The sequence below is a fragment of the Balaenoptera musculus genome, chromosome 17 (assembly GCF_009873245.2).
Source record: "Balaenoptera musculus isolate JJ_BM4_2016_0621 chromosome 17, mBalMus1.pri.v3, whole genome shotgun sequence".
Taxonomy (NCBI): Eukaryota; Metazoa; Chordata; class Mammalia; order Artiodactyla; family Balaenopteridae; genus Balaenoptera; species Balaenoptera musculus.
This window is the reverse complement of record NC_045801.1, coordinates 75,219,520-75,234,220: the sequence shown is the minus strand read 5'-3', so window position 1 is coordinate 75,234,220 and position 14,701 is coordinate 75,219,520. Positions and strand designations below refer to the sequence as shown.

The 14,701-nt window shown below is 46.1% G+C and overlaps 1 protein-coding gene across 3 annotated transcripts in view; it reads left to right on the top strand.

The window, feature by feature from the left end:
- Window positions 1–7,214: 7,214 nt before the first annotated feature.
- Window positions 7,215–14,701, top strand: part of FAM110B (family with sequence similarity 110 member B) — a 136,769-nt gene continuing 129,282 nt past the window's right edge. For all 3 annotated transcript variants that reach the window (XM_036830775.1, XM_036830773.1, XM_036830774.1), the window contains exon 1: window positions 7,215–7,377. The gene's annotated coding sequence lies outside the window, so the exon portion shown is untranslated. The remainder of the gene's footprint in view (window positions 7,378–14,701) is intronic.

The window sequence follows — 14,701 nt, the reverse complement described above, 5'->3', positions numbered from 1 at the left end:
TGAAATTCTGTCAGTTGCCTCTGCTTTTGCTAAGTAGCGTGAGAAATTGCACCAGGGGGGTCAGCTCCATCCCCTGTTCTCATGTAGCTCACAGTCTGGAGAGGTTAAGGAGGAGACACTCGAATACCATCAGTTGAGTTGGACAACTTATTAGTGTGTAGTGAGATCTGAGTTCCGCTATGCAATCGAATCCAATGTAACTTAGAAAGACCTTCTAAGAACAGCATGAGTAAGATGTTCACTAAGAGTTTGCGAACCCAGCCAGTCCAAAATTCATAAGGAATTATTCTTCTTTATGATTATGAGAAAACTGTGCTGGTATTTAAATTTTCTACCTATCACTTTGCATAAAACTCTCAGCTAACAAATAATAGGAAGTACAGGCTGTCAGCGGAAGACAAGTGCAAATTGATAAAATGCCATAATTACACATGGACATTTTTGTAGCCGATGCTGATTGTGTGTGTTTCCATACTTCTATCAGAAGCACCAAAATGGCAACCTATGCTGATTTGTTTTCCCAAAAGATTTCAAAACAGACTCTGATTTAGTTCTCCAGCTGAGTTTGGACAGAGCTTTTCCGATTGGGTGGAATGGTGAGCTGGGGAGTAGACACCCCCTCCGTCAGCCCATTTTGTTTTCTCCCAACCGCCCTTCCTCCATTCCTCTACCTCATCCCTCTCCTGCGACAAACTGGCTGGCAATTTGCGAATGCTGATATTCCAAAAGGATATCTACTTAGAAGTCTTGGCTGCTGGTGGTGAAACTAGCAGAAAATTAAGGGTATGTGGAATTTGTGAGTAAATAAAACAAGTTGGAATCACTGAGTGGCTGCTCAAAAGATTGATTTTTACCAATTTCGGGAAAGGAAGAATAGTCATAGAAGAGGTAACAAAGAATCCATCTGACTGGTTGTGTGATTACACAATGAACAGGGAAGCTATTGTACTAAGGGCAGGTAAGATGTGAATGATTAGATGCACAAGTGAAAACACTGACAATGAGAGATTCGGTGACAGATGAGTGAGGGAAGAATGACTGGGTGGATTAGTTAAAATGCACATCCTTCCCCAAAGCATTCTGACATTTTGTTAAAATTTCCCGATAATTTGCAGGTGATTTCTACAAATGTCAGTTATAGCATTGCTCATCCTTACGATTAATACCAGGTGACATGAAATTCTGAATATATCTTTATCAAACATTGAGAAACCAGGACATCCATTTTAAAAAGAGTTCGGGAAAAAGATACACATTGAACCCTAAGACTCAGAAGTCTGTGTACCTACTCACACGTGTTTTCAAGAGAAGAAACTGGTGATGAAGCATCATTACCATCTGTGGCTCAGAGACCTCATATTCCCTTACTTGTCCTTTTCTCCTTGTTCTCTCCTGCTTATTATCTATTTTGCTCGTTAGCTGCTCTACGATATAATGGTAGAAAGAGGAGAAAAATCCAAATTAGTTTATTTTTCTGGCTACTAATGAACCGGTTTAATATTTGATTAGGAAGAGGTTGGAATGAAATTAGAGATTCCAGCTATTTGTGTCACCTCTGATTTTTGATTCCGGGGAAAATGAGAATTGGTGAGCTCTGCACAAAATAGATGGATGATATTTCTATGAAGTAGGTGAACATTCTAAGTTCACCTTGTCACACATCGTTTAACTATCCTTAGTACGTTATTTCACCCTGTCTATGAGACTACAGAGGGCACATAATAAACCTAATATTCCATGTACTATGCAAGCAAATTCTGACAATTTAATCCTTTTGAAATAGTTGAAAATCTTGAAGTAAGTGAAAGTTCCAAGCCAAATGAAAATAAGAGTTCATGTATTTATTTCATAGAAGCAGACACAGCATGTCAGTGCTGAAGCCTAGATCAGTTTTAGAGCTGGAAAGGACCTGAGCAGCTTCAAAACTTCTGCATCACTAACTTGTTATATGCAATATTTAGCAATCAAGAGTTCCCCAGGAAATTTTTATATGTGTTCAGTGTCAATAACAGAATAGGAAATTCAATTCAATTTAGTTAAACAGAGAGCATCTGCATGCCCTGTATGGTCTCAGCTCCTGGGGGCAATCCTTGTTATTCCTGGAAACTGATCAGTTCATCAGCTCCAAATCCCAGGGCCCAATGACACCACCTTCTCCTTTATCTGCTCTCTTATGGGAGAGTTTCCTGCTCCTGCTAAAATCTAGGTTGGCTCACCTTCTCTTGTTTGTCTTTTCAGCTTCTCCAGCATTTTTGTAAGTGGTTCCCTGTATTCACTTCCCTGCTTCCTGCCTAGATCCTGACTCATGCTCGGGGGATAATAATAACGTCAGTATTGACAAGTGTAGGTAAAGAGCAGTAGGGGCCCAGGAGACCACCATGTGGAGTCAAGTACAGTGTTTGTTTGTCTGTTTGGTTTAAATTTCCAATCCATGGCGGTCTGTTATTTACATATATACTATAGAATACGACAAATCATGTCCCAGCAGTGTCGGATTCCTAGAAAAGTGTCTAAACACAGGCTTCCACCTTCTAAACCCATCTTGTCCTAGAGCAGTATCAACAATTCACAGACCACTGCTGTGGTCCAGAGACAGCACTCTATAAGTAGCACCAGTCCGGTAAAGGGCTAGAAAAAGAAACTGTTCTGAAGATCAGACACCGAGGTGGGAGTTAGAGATGAAAATTCTGCAGTCACTGGCAAACTGGTGGTAGTTGGAGATACGGAATTGGGAAAAAACCCATAGGAAGTGTGCATGGATAAAAGTAGAAGCAGGCTGAGGGCAGAATATCAGCGAGCACCAGACGTGGCCAAAAGCAGACAGTCTGAGAAAAACAAGGAGTAAAGGTGGAAAACAGAGGGGCCAGCCGACAGAGAAGCATGGGCTTGGGGTTAGCCATTTGGGCCCACTGAGGTGGGTGCCTTGCCCTGAATGCTTCAAAGAGACATTTTGTTCAGTGTGCTCTGCTGATTAAGGCAAGCTGCAGTGTTTGTGCACCCCCAAATTCATTCATTGAAATCTTGTCCCCCCCCAAAGTGATGATATTCGTAGCTGAGGCCTTTGGAAGTGATTAGGTCATGAGGGTGGGACTCTCAGGAATGGGATTAGTGCCCTCATAAAGGAGACCCCAGAGAGCTCCCTGAGGGCATTTGAGGGCACAAGGAGAAGCTGGGCTCTCAACAGACACCAGATCTGCTGGTGTCTTTATCTTGGACTTCCTGGCCTCCAGAACTGTGAGAAAATAAGTTTCTGTGGTTCATAAGTAACCCAGTCTATGGTATTTGTGTTACAGCAGCCCAAACAGACACAGGCACATAAATGCATGACATATTTTAGAAAAAATTCCATCCAAACAGTTAACATAAAGTTGGAATAATTTACTTGAAAACTCCAATCACAGAGAACACTGCCTTCATTGATGAAATAGACAAACATGTGAAGTGTCAGTGCCGTCTAACAGGGCTTTCTGGGATAATGTTTTTTATCTGCGCCTCCAATGTGTGGCTAGTGGCACTTGAAAAGGGGCTAGTGTGCCTGAGAAACTGAAGTCTTCATCCAATCTAATTTTAAGTTATTTACATTTAAATAGCTCACATGGTCAGGGACTGTCTTATTGGGTTGATGATTTATATGAGTCACAGGCAAGTTTGGTTTAGAGTAAAAGATACACAGGCTTTGGCACCATGTGGACCCGCCTTTAAATCCCCTAATTACTAACTCTATGACCTTGGATGTGTCACTCACCTCCCCTGGGCCTGAATTTCTTCTTTATAAAATGGGGTCAAAATATTTATGTTTAGGGCCATTGTGATGGCTGAAAATGAGGCAGGTATACAGCCTAGTACAGACCAAGTATTCAATAAATGAGAGCTATTACTGGTATTAAATGATGTGAGTCTGTATTCATGAACATAACTCAACTGTTCTGACTCCTCTGGTCATTAGCATGAACAGGTAATAAACCGTGAAATATGCAATAAGAGATTCCCCGGGCGACTGTCTCTGGCGGAGTCACCTCTTCCCGAAGCAACTGGCCATGCTTTTCTACTTAGAGATTCTCTTATCTCTGCCTTGCTGTGAGCTGTCCTATTTCAGCGTGATTGCTTCTAGCAAATCCTCCTCCTCCTAAGGAGCATTCCTCTCTGTTTTTTCTATAACCTTGGAGGAACTAAAGCCTGTTCAGGGGAAAAGATAAATTGAGCTTGTTCAATCAACTTAATTTTACATACAATCCTAAATCAGTGGAGCCTGACCAGAGGCTTTCTCAAGTCTCTTCCCGTGGAGTTAAGAGCAGGTATTCGCAGACCTTGTTTACTTTCACCCTGGCTGATCATCACAATCTCTTAGGGGAATGTTTTAAAAAATACATGTCTGTCCCTCCTCCCCCCAGCCTGGAGACCTGGAATTCAGGAGCACTCAGGTGATTCTGTTTCAGGGTTTGAAAGCCAAGGGTGTATGCCATGTTCCCGGGGTGGGTTCTGGACAGACAGATGAGGTTGTCGGAGCCCAGGTGAACGGGGAGATTGCTCTTATCACTCTTGGGTAAGGAAATGGCACAGACATTACCTGGATCTGGCACAGGGATGCGGGCAGAGTCTGGATATTTGATAGACATTTCCACTGGAGAATCATAGCCAGTCATTTGGATGTGTCATTCAGAGCTGGGCTAGGATTCCAGAACTACTTTTTCTTTACTTTTCCTCCGAGGCTGCCCTGTCATGTTTCTGGAGATGGTTCACCTCCGTGTACCGTTCTTTTCTGGGACTCAGATCTGTTTATGATATATTATTATTTGGCTCATGGGCTTTTATACATGAAATTTCGCTAGTTGTCCACACAACTGGGTACATATCCATGTGAAGAAAGGCTGATGAAAACTCTGAATTGAGATCAGAGTTCCCATAAGAATAAACTCTGGAATCAAAGGCTCAAAGCAATGCCTTTGGGCGCATCCAGCCCACTCCCTTGCCATCAACACTCCTAGTGTTCACCGTGACCTGTGAGTAATGGTTAAGCAACACACTGATTAGTGTGTGAATGCTCATTAGGGTACTAGTCAAATATTTTTACATACTTTTAGAGACAAAAGTCTCTGTGAGACAAAAGAATTCCAAGCATAAGCCAATGGCCTACTTCTCCTCAACAGTAAAATTCCAGCACAACAAACCAATCTCACCAGTCCCCAAAAGTCTGTAGCTGACCCTACAATTGTGAGTCCAGAAAAGAAGAAAGGTCTTATATCAGCAAATATTCGGGATTATGAAAGCACCTTTTGCCGGAATAATTGATAAAAACATTTACTGGGATGTTCTAGTTTCGATGTGTTTTTCTCTTCTCTCTCATTTTCTAACCACATCTTTTATTAATTTTTGGTTTGGGGAAGGACAATGTGAAAATATGAAATCTACCCTGGGCAACAGTAATTCCCTAAATGAGACCCTTAGTCCTGCCACAAGGTAGGGCTTCCTGGTAAGTGGACTTCTTGGTATCTACTTTATTATGAAGAAGCAATTTAAGTGACAAGGAAGCTACAACTCATTGGTTACATTCCTGATTTTCAGAGCATGGGTCATATGGGAGCTTCCACGGCTTTTTAAGTGAGTATTTTGAAAAGCAACCTAGCTCAAAATAGAATAAGCTAAAAAGACAATTTATTGGTGCATTTCCTCAGACGCCCAGGAGTTTTGACTGGTTTCGGAGATGGCTGCCTGGAGGGGCTTGTTAATGTCACCAGGACTCTGCCTGTTTCCGTGGCGCAGGTGGCTTTCTTCTGGTTTGGCTTTCTTCTCTAATAGGCTACCTCCAGCTGCTGTAGGCTTACATGGCATGGTCTCTGAAGCTGCCATATCAGTTCAGAAAAAGGACCTCCCCGCCTTTGAACATGCGCCAGCCCCCTCCCTTCGGGGGGGGGGCTATGAGATGCACTCTGGTTAGCAGACCTGGTTCATGAGCCCCTGAAATGGCAGGGGGGAGGGTGTCACACACAACAGCACGGAGCAATTCCCAGAAGGAACTTGTTGGGGCAAAGAAGTTATTATTATTATTTTTTAATAGACTACTTTGGAGTGAGAGAAGTTGGTTCACTTGCTATGGGAATGATGAAAAATAACTTCATTTTACTGTTACAGGACTTTTGGAGTTAATGGAGACCACAACATAATCTGTGATCACATGGAATGCATTAGTATGCCAAAGGAAAGTTCCATTGAAAACCCAGTATCATGTCACTTTCTTAAAATGGTTCTCTTGTAAATGGCCAAAAATTTATTATGGGAGCCTGAGTTTTATTTATTTGATAATTTCTGAACTAGAGTGAAATAAGAGTCATACAATTCAAATATAGATGATCTTTCTGAGAAAATGCGATGAATGCAACTGTATTTCAAATGTACTAAAGATACAAAACACATTTTTGCTACATATTTTAGAGAAGTAATCATGTTGTGAATTCGTGTCGCATTCAAAATCAACCGTTTTGATAAATATAGATTTTGCCTTTTAGAATTCCCAGTAGCAAACACTCAACTGGAATGGGTTTAATCTTCCTGAAACAGTAAACCCCTCAAAACCCCAATCAAGTTATTAAGCAAATCTAAAGAAAAAGCATTACCAAACCATGCAATATGAAATGAATAAGGATGCACCCCAAAACGCTTACTTGATTTTGAAACATCAGCTGGCCCTTTCTCTAGGGCCAGTACCTTGTGGTCGGAGATTTTTTTTCTACATTCTCTACTGTCTTCTTCAAATCTTTTTTGGAGTCTTAAAAGTGCCTTCAGAAGTTTAGTCTACAAATACTAAGGCGGTCCGTCTGAGTGTATGAAAGTTAGTCAACAGAGGATGTTGTCAGGCACCGGGATCTGGATGGGCTGACTGTCGGGTCATCACTCTCACAAAACAGGCTCCGGGTCTGGGGTTTCCTGGCGGTGGAGGTCCGGCGGTTCTCCACCGGGGAGGGAGCTGGGGTAGAGCGCGGGGGGTTTGGAGGCGGGGCGGGAGTGAGGGGAGGGGGCGGGGCCATGGGAGGGCGGGGCCTGGGCGGGGCGCTCGGGGGCGTGCCCACTCGGCGGATCCACGCGCCCGGGGCCGCGGCGACTCGCTCCAAGTTCCCTCCCTCGCGCCCTGGCGAAGGCTGCCCGAGCCCTCCCACTCGGCGGAGACCGAGCCGCCGCGGCCGCCGCCGCCAGCCGGGCCCTCCGCCGCCCCGCGCCCCAGGCCTCCTCGGCCGGCCCCGTCCGCGCTCCGCCTTCCCGCGGCCCCGGCGGCCCGGCCCCCGTCCCTCGCGGGCCCCGACTCCTTGTCTCCGCAGCCCCCGGAGCCCGGAGCCCGGAGCCCGGCTCGGGCCGCACCGCCCGCGGCCGGGGAGAGCGGCCGAGGTAAGGCTGGGCCGGGGGCCGGGTCGGGGGGCCGCGCCGCGTCCCGATCGCGGACAATGCGGAAGCCGCGCGCGGCCGCGGAGCCGCCGGGTCCGTCTCTGCCGCTCCGGCCCGGCCTGGGGCTCGGTCTAGCCGGGCCCGGGGGCCGCATGGCCCGGACCGACGCCGGCCGGCGTTCCGGGCAGCGAGCTCGCCGCGCGCCCGGGGTCGGCGGGAGGCCGGGCGGAGGCCGGGGCGGGGGCCGGGCAGGCGGGGGGCGCGGGGCGGGGGGCGGCGAGGGACGGGGACCCCCTTGGCCAGGGCTCCTCGCAGGGCCTCTCGTCTCGGGGGCTGAGTGCTTTGGGAGCATCGGGCTCTCCCCGTCGCGGGCTGGGAATTCCTGCAAGAAATGCAGATTCGGAGGCTCCGAAAGTTTGTTTTTGGTGGCCCCCTCCAGCTCCATCCGTGGTCTCCGTTGTCTCGACTTTATTTGAAAGCGTACAGATTGAAATGGAATGAAGTGACCCCTGGCGCACTCGTGCCCCGTCACGCCGCGGAGCTTGGAACTCGGCCGCCCAGCGCTTGCAGGTTGGGGGAAGCCGCCGAGCCCGTTGCCCAGCCCGGGGGCCCCGCTGGTGGTGAGAACCCGTGCGGCAGGGTGTAGACGGTGGTGACAGCTCTCCCTCCGTGCAGGGTGCAGGCCGGGCAGGGAAGCGGAGAGAACTTCGGTGTAAGCTTAAATCACTCTGGAGAGTGGAAAGCAAACGCCAGGTGCCCGGCTTTTTAACCCTTTCGAGTTGGTATTCAGATGTATTGAGCCACAAAAACAAGCAGGCTTTATTTCCCGCAGGAGATGCAAGCTAACTTTGCGCTTTTCCTCCCGGCCACGTCCTGTGCAAAATCTGGCTCACATCTGTGACAACACTGCATGGCTGGCGTGGTGAGGACTACACACGGGTGTGATTCTGAGAGGGGGAATATGATAGTAGACTAAGCATTTTTGCAGTATAAATAGTAAATGACTGTAAATGACTTCCATTTTCTCCATTTCCCCTGTTGGCGGTGAAGATATTTATTTAGCCTTTTCCCCCCAATTTACACTTAGAGTCATTCCATGGAAAATACCTGTATTAACTTGTACTTGTTTTGTGACATCACCACCCCTGGTCGTTCCAATGAGCTATTTATTAAGCATAGTTTTTTTTAACATAAGGGTGAGTTAATGGTAAGCCAGACTTCTTCCTCGGGTTAACATTCCCTTGACTTACCCTATGGTACTTAATCTATGGTATTACTATAGATGGTATTTTGACAACCTGATAATCTGTAAAGAGCTTAGAATAGTGCCCTACGGAACACGGTGCTACGTGCCAGCTGGTTTTAGTTTTAATTTGTATTATCGGTTCATGTGCTTTTTTCTCTTTGGAAAATGGTTGTTTTGGTTTTTTAAGTCCCAGATCTTTTAAATCATGGTCTGTTTTAAGTCTGCAGTTTAATTTTAGATCAGAATTGAGGTTGGGTTTTTGTTTTGCTTATGACGGACAAGCTGTTCTGTGTATTCTTATGTATGAAGTATAGCAGATTTGTGAGGACGAGAACACAGTCCTGCACCGGGTTGTATGCCGGTACGTTTCGCGAGACTTCATTATCCTGAAGGGCCTACCTGTCTAAGGAAAAGCCTAGACATTAGGAGAAACCTGGGCTCTGAAACCCTCCCCGAATCCCCTTGTTCTATAGGTTGAAAATCATACTTTCCATTCCGCGTTGCTGCTATAAACAGCGGTTAGGTAACTCCTACCATGTCAAAAGGTAATAAAAGATAAATATATGTACTGTATACACATGCATCAACCAGAACGTATAAATCTTACCCGTGCTTTAAAATCTGCAGAGCAGAGTTTATAGTGTAACTAGCCAAGAAAAATTAAAACTACTTAATTGTCTGTTAGTAACCAAAAGATTATGTTTGTTGTCTAGATATTTGAAAAGATTGTCAGGAGTTTACCTTCATTCTGAGGTCGCCCCCACTTTTAACTTTGAAGTGACATCTTTTTCATTCCTAAACAGTTAACTTAGCTAAGCTGAGGCTTGGCGTTAATTCTTGGGGGCCCTGCAGAGCCAGGGCTGCTGTGCGGACAGTTGGGCAGTAGATGGCGCTGTGGATGATGCTGGTGGACAGCCGTGTGCTCAAGGAAAACTGCAGGGATTCCTTTAGCAATTTCATTGCTTGCCCTCTCCCCAAAATATACTCTGTCTGCACTGACACTTCCTAACAATCTTCTTAGGAATAAACTTTTAAAAAAGTTTGTCCTTTGTCTTTTCAACTTTTAAAGAATATTGGCCAGATTTCTCTCTCTGAAAACCAGGGTATTTCAGGTGTTAAGAGAAACATTGTCAAAATATTATTTAGTCGACTGTACCCTTTACTCTTATTTTCCCATAATAGAGTAAGATTGACTGTTCTGAGCGTTGGGGGTCTCCAACAATCCTGGACTTTTTTTTTTTTCAGTGTTTAACTTCCAGGAGAGAGAAACAAATGGTAAGAAACCTACTTGCTTCTTGACTTTAATTAAGACAACAACTTCCTAGGGTGAATTCTCATTTATTCTGGTTTTTACCACCATTCTGCCTCCCAGTATGATGCAGTGAGAATTGCAATTCAGGCTGAAGGCTCCGGAGCTCTGCAAAGCCATGACTCATCACGAAAACATATTCATTCTACTTAGTACAGCACCGAGGAGAGGAGGTGCGCTCGGAACAAGGGTTTTGTGGATTGTGATGGGAGTTATCTCTGCGGCCGGCGTGGGGCCCCGTCCAGTCCCAGACAGATGACGGTGCGTTCCCTTAACTCCTCCAGCGCGGGGTCCTTGCTCTTATCTCCTTGCTGCAGGTGAGGCAGGTGACTCAGGTGAGTCAGGGAGCTCAGAAGAAGCAAAGCTGATTTCATGTTGTAATGGTGATCTTGTTTGGTATTGAAAGCATTATAGAAACACACAAAAGTAATGCTTGAGAATTGTTCAGAGGAGAACACAAATTATGCCCAAAAATGTTCATCGAAGAAGCTAAATGTAGCATTGATTCTGAACTTTGTCAGGATAAGTTACGGGGTGATTTGCATGGAAGATTTTGGAGAATAGTAGTTAAGAAATTTAGTTTTTCATTGTTCATGGATGTCATGGTCCAAATAATTGCAGGTAATTAGTTACTGGCAAGGAAATGTATTGCAGAATACATTTTCATCCTGTTTTTAAACCGGGGTTTGTTTCTGGATGATCTTTTGTAATACAACATTAATGAACTTAGGTCATGCATATTCACTCCTATTCTGACATGTTTGGTTCCCTCCTACTTGTGAGAAGGGCCTGCATGTGATTTTCACATTTTTAACTTTGTGGTTTGAGTCTCACAAGGAGAATCACATAAGAACACAGCATTTGAAGACATCAGTCTTGTTTTTTAAAAAATTAAAAAAAAATTTTTTTAAGGAAACGTTAGTAGGTGAAACAAATTGCTTCCTTTTTCTAGTACGATTAAACAATTCTAAAGTGGAACTGGCGCTAAAGATGGGATTTTTAAAATTGTAAACACTTTACGGAGAAGTTCAAAGGTGAATACTCAGCCCAAGGAAACCATACGTCATTCGGCAGACAAGTTTCTAGAAGAATTATAAGGATTCTGTGCTGTATTTTATACATCAGAGCAAGATCACTGGGTTTTGAAGTTGTCCAGTTCCGGATAAAGCTTTTCAAAATACAATTCGGAAGCATATGGGAAATTTTGGAGTAGTTATGTTGTAACGCGAAGCATTTTACCCCTCAGGGCCCCTTTAGAAGTTCGTTGCATCTTTTTGTCTTTTTCAGGAAGAATCACTGATTTCCTTCAAAATGGTCATTCTTGACAGCAAGTTTTATGTCCCATTGACTGGACTGTGATGAAAAGGAAGTAATTATGTGAAATAATGTAATTTAGTAATTTCTTCTATTATGATTGTTATATATATATATTTTTTAAAGATTTATTTATTTATTGATTGCTATGTTGGGTCTTCGTTTCTGTGCGAGGGCTTTCTCTAGTTGCAGCGAGCGGGGGCCACTCTTCATCGTGGTGCGCGGGCCTCTCACTGTCGCGGCCTCTCTTGTTGCGAAGCACAGGCTCCAGACGCGCAGGCTCAGTAGTTGTGGCTCATGGGCCTAGTTGCTCCGCAGCATGTGGGATCCTCCCAGACCAGGGCTCGAACCCGTGTCCCCTGCATTGGCAGGCAGATTCTCAACCACTGCGCCACCAGGGAAGTCCTATATATATATTTTTAATTGTTATATATTTTTTCTTTCTTTATTATTTTTTGGCTGCGTTGGGTCTTCGCTGCTGCGTGTGGGCTTTCTCTAGCTGCGGTGAGCCGGGGCTGCTGTTTGTTGCGGTGCACGGGCTTCTCATTGCGGTGGTCTCTCCCGTTGCAGAGCACGGGCTCTAGGCCCGTGGGCCTCAGTAGTTGTGGCTCATGGGCTCTAGAGCACAGGCTCAGTAGTTGTGGCGCACGGGTTTAGTTGCTCCGCGGCATGTGGGATCTTCCTGGACCAGGGCTCGAACCCGTGTCCCCTGCATTGGCAGGTGGACTCTTAACCACTGCGTCACCAGGGAAGTCCCGATGATTGTTATGTTAAACAGATATTTATAGATTGATTGTGTGCCAGGTGCTGGGGATAAGCAGTGCCCAGGAAAGACAAGGTCCCTGCCTCTCTAAGGCATCCTAGTGTCAAGTGGGGCAAAATAGATGATAAAGTAAACAAGCAAATGAAAAGCTAACTTGAAGCAGTAATGATTGCAGTCAAGAGTGAGGGTGGCGTTCTCATCTGGGCTGGGTGGTGTGGGAGGGCCTCATGGAGGATGTTTGAGCTGAGACATATGTGAAAAAAAGAGGCAACCTCTGGAAGGCCTCTGGGCAGAGAGGACAGACAGCCTGTGCAAAGGCCCTGTGGCCTTTGTGAGGAACAGGAGACAGCGGCAGAAGAACCAGGTCAGCAGGGCCTTCCTTGTAGCCCACCTCTGGATGGGAAGCTGCAGTGGTAACCTGCATCCTGTGCAAGTGGTCTTACTGATTCTCACAAACCACATGAGAAGGTATTTGCAGATGCCGTTGCTTCCAGGTGCACTGCAGGCTGATGGTGTCAGAGATCAAGGAGACTGGGACAGCCCGGATTTGTCAGGTTCAAGGGGAGTCACAGACACCGTGAGCACATTCAGAATGGGTGGCAGATCCCTTGGGAGTTCTGAGCTTTGTCTGTTACCCCATTGGGGGCGGGGCAGGGTGAGGGCTTGAGCACCGCTGAGGGGATTCCAGGCCAAACACTTAGTTGTCCCAGCAAATAGGTAAGTCAGTGCCCAAGGGGCTGGGAGGGGGCGCATTTCTAGTTGAGCCCGTCTGGGTGCAAAGATCGGCTCTGTAGGTTGAACAGGTTACCCAGGCTTCTGGAACCTCAGTATCCCGATCTATAAAATGGGGAAAACTGCAGGACCTACTTCATGGGCTCGTCGTGAGGTTTTAGGAGGAAGATGCTTGCACGGTGCCGGGTACTCCGTGGAGGTTGGTTGCGGTTGGGTGTTACTGTCTTGTGGATGTCATCCGTCCCTCCATCCGTCTTGTATATTCTTATCACACGGGTAACAGGGTGAAAGGCACTTTTTCAGAGACTCACCCTGACTGCTGAAGCTAAGGTTGCCCCTCCTCCAGCCGCTCCGTGTCCCCCAGTCCTATGTTATTTTATTCACAGCCCTCATTCCTAAGGGAAATTGTGTACTTTGTTTAGACGTTGTTATTAGTACATTTCTCCTGGTTGAGAGGGTCCCTGTCGTGTCGGCTGCTGTATCCGCAGGGCCTGGGACGGGGCTTAGTTACCAACCGACTGTGCAGGTGACACTGCTGACTCTGGGGTCCTTCCCACGGGAGCCAAAGGCACAGCAGAAAGGCCTGTCCTCAGGCAGGGTTCTTCTCTGGCTCTGTTTTTTGTGCTGAGATGATGGGCCTTCCAGCCCAGGTGTATAAACCCGGGGTCCAGCGGGCAGGCTCCAAGCCGGCCTTGAGAGAGCATTTTGGAGACGGGGGTCAGAGGAGAGGGAGAATTGGTATCTGGGAACGTGGGTTTCTCGGGGTAGTGGGGCATGCTTATGGCTTTACCCCGGCACTTCAGAGGGTGTCACCTGCTTCGTCTTCCATAAATGTCAGCGGGGGCTTGCCTAATACCTGAGATGCCAGCTTAGAGGCACCCACCTCCTTCTATAAACCACAGGAGGAGACGTGGGGAAGTGCACCCGCTGCGAAAGGGACCATGCTTGTCACGCTGCTCTGCCTCTCCCCTCCCCCCGGAAGCGGGCACTGAAATCAGGGCCAGAGCCGGCAGCCTGGTGGACCTGCCTAGTCAGCGCTCTGGACTGTGGGTTATTTCCCCCCACCCCCCGTTTCCAAGTCATATCTTGTCACTAATGATGCTGTGTCCCATTATAATGACGTTTGTTGGTGCACTGATTTTGATTCTGTATTTTTGTATTTTTCAAAAGGAAATCATACCCATTTTAGAAATGAGAATATTTATATGTTCTTCTCCAGGCTTTAATCCTTCCCAGTACTGGCTTGTTGACTGTAGTCTTTGGGTGAAGTTTAGTGAATGAAACGTAAAGACATATTTTCAAATCCTTGTACAGACACTCCACCATCCTAGAGGTGTGAGCCTATGTATTTGCACACGTGCAAACTATCATCTTCTGATCCCTGGCTACCAGGGGGCCACCATTTCCACTAGGGGGTCAGAAACGGACACGTGGAACGGGAAACTCAGTGGTGTCGGGAAGTACCAGTGAATCCTGACAGCACTTCTGTGTTTTGACTGCATCATTAGAACAAGGTGAATTGGGAGTTTCCCTGTACACTTAACTTGAGTTGGGGATTTTTCAAATCCTTTTAATCTATCCCTGGCCGGTGCTCATTCAAATGATCACTGATTGGAATGTTGTGATTTTTAAGAATCAGATGTTTTTCTTCCCTGTAAATTTTGTTCTTGTTCAGTGACCATGAAGGAAGAAGAGAAATCATTGTGTTGGTTTGGAATCTGACAAGTCCTGGGTGCTCTTCACAGCTTCTGTAAGCTTTGTTTTAACTTCCAACAGGACTCGGGTGTGTAACTACAAACCTTCTTACAGTTTTTGGTCAAAGTGGCCACCGTCTTTTAAGGGGATAGACTGGCTGTCTAGTAACTTAGTTCTTTAATTTAACGGAGATTTTTTTTCTAATCCTTGTTAGTGAATTTATATTTACAGTTCTTATAGAGGGAGAGTATTATAGAGTCATATAAAT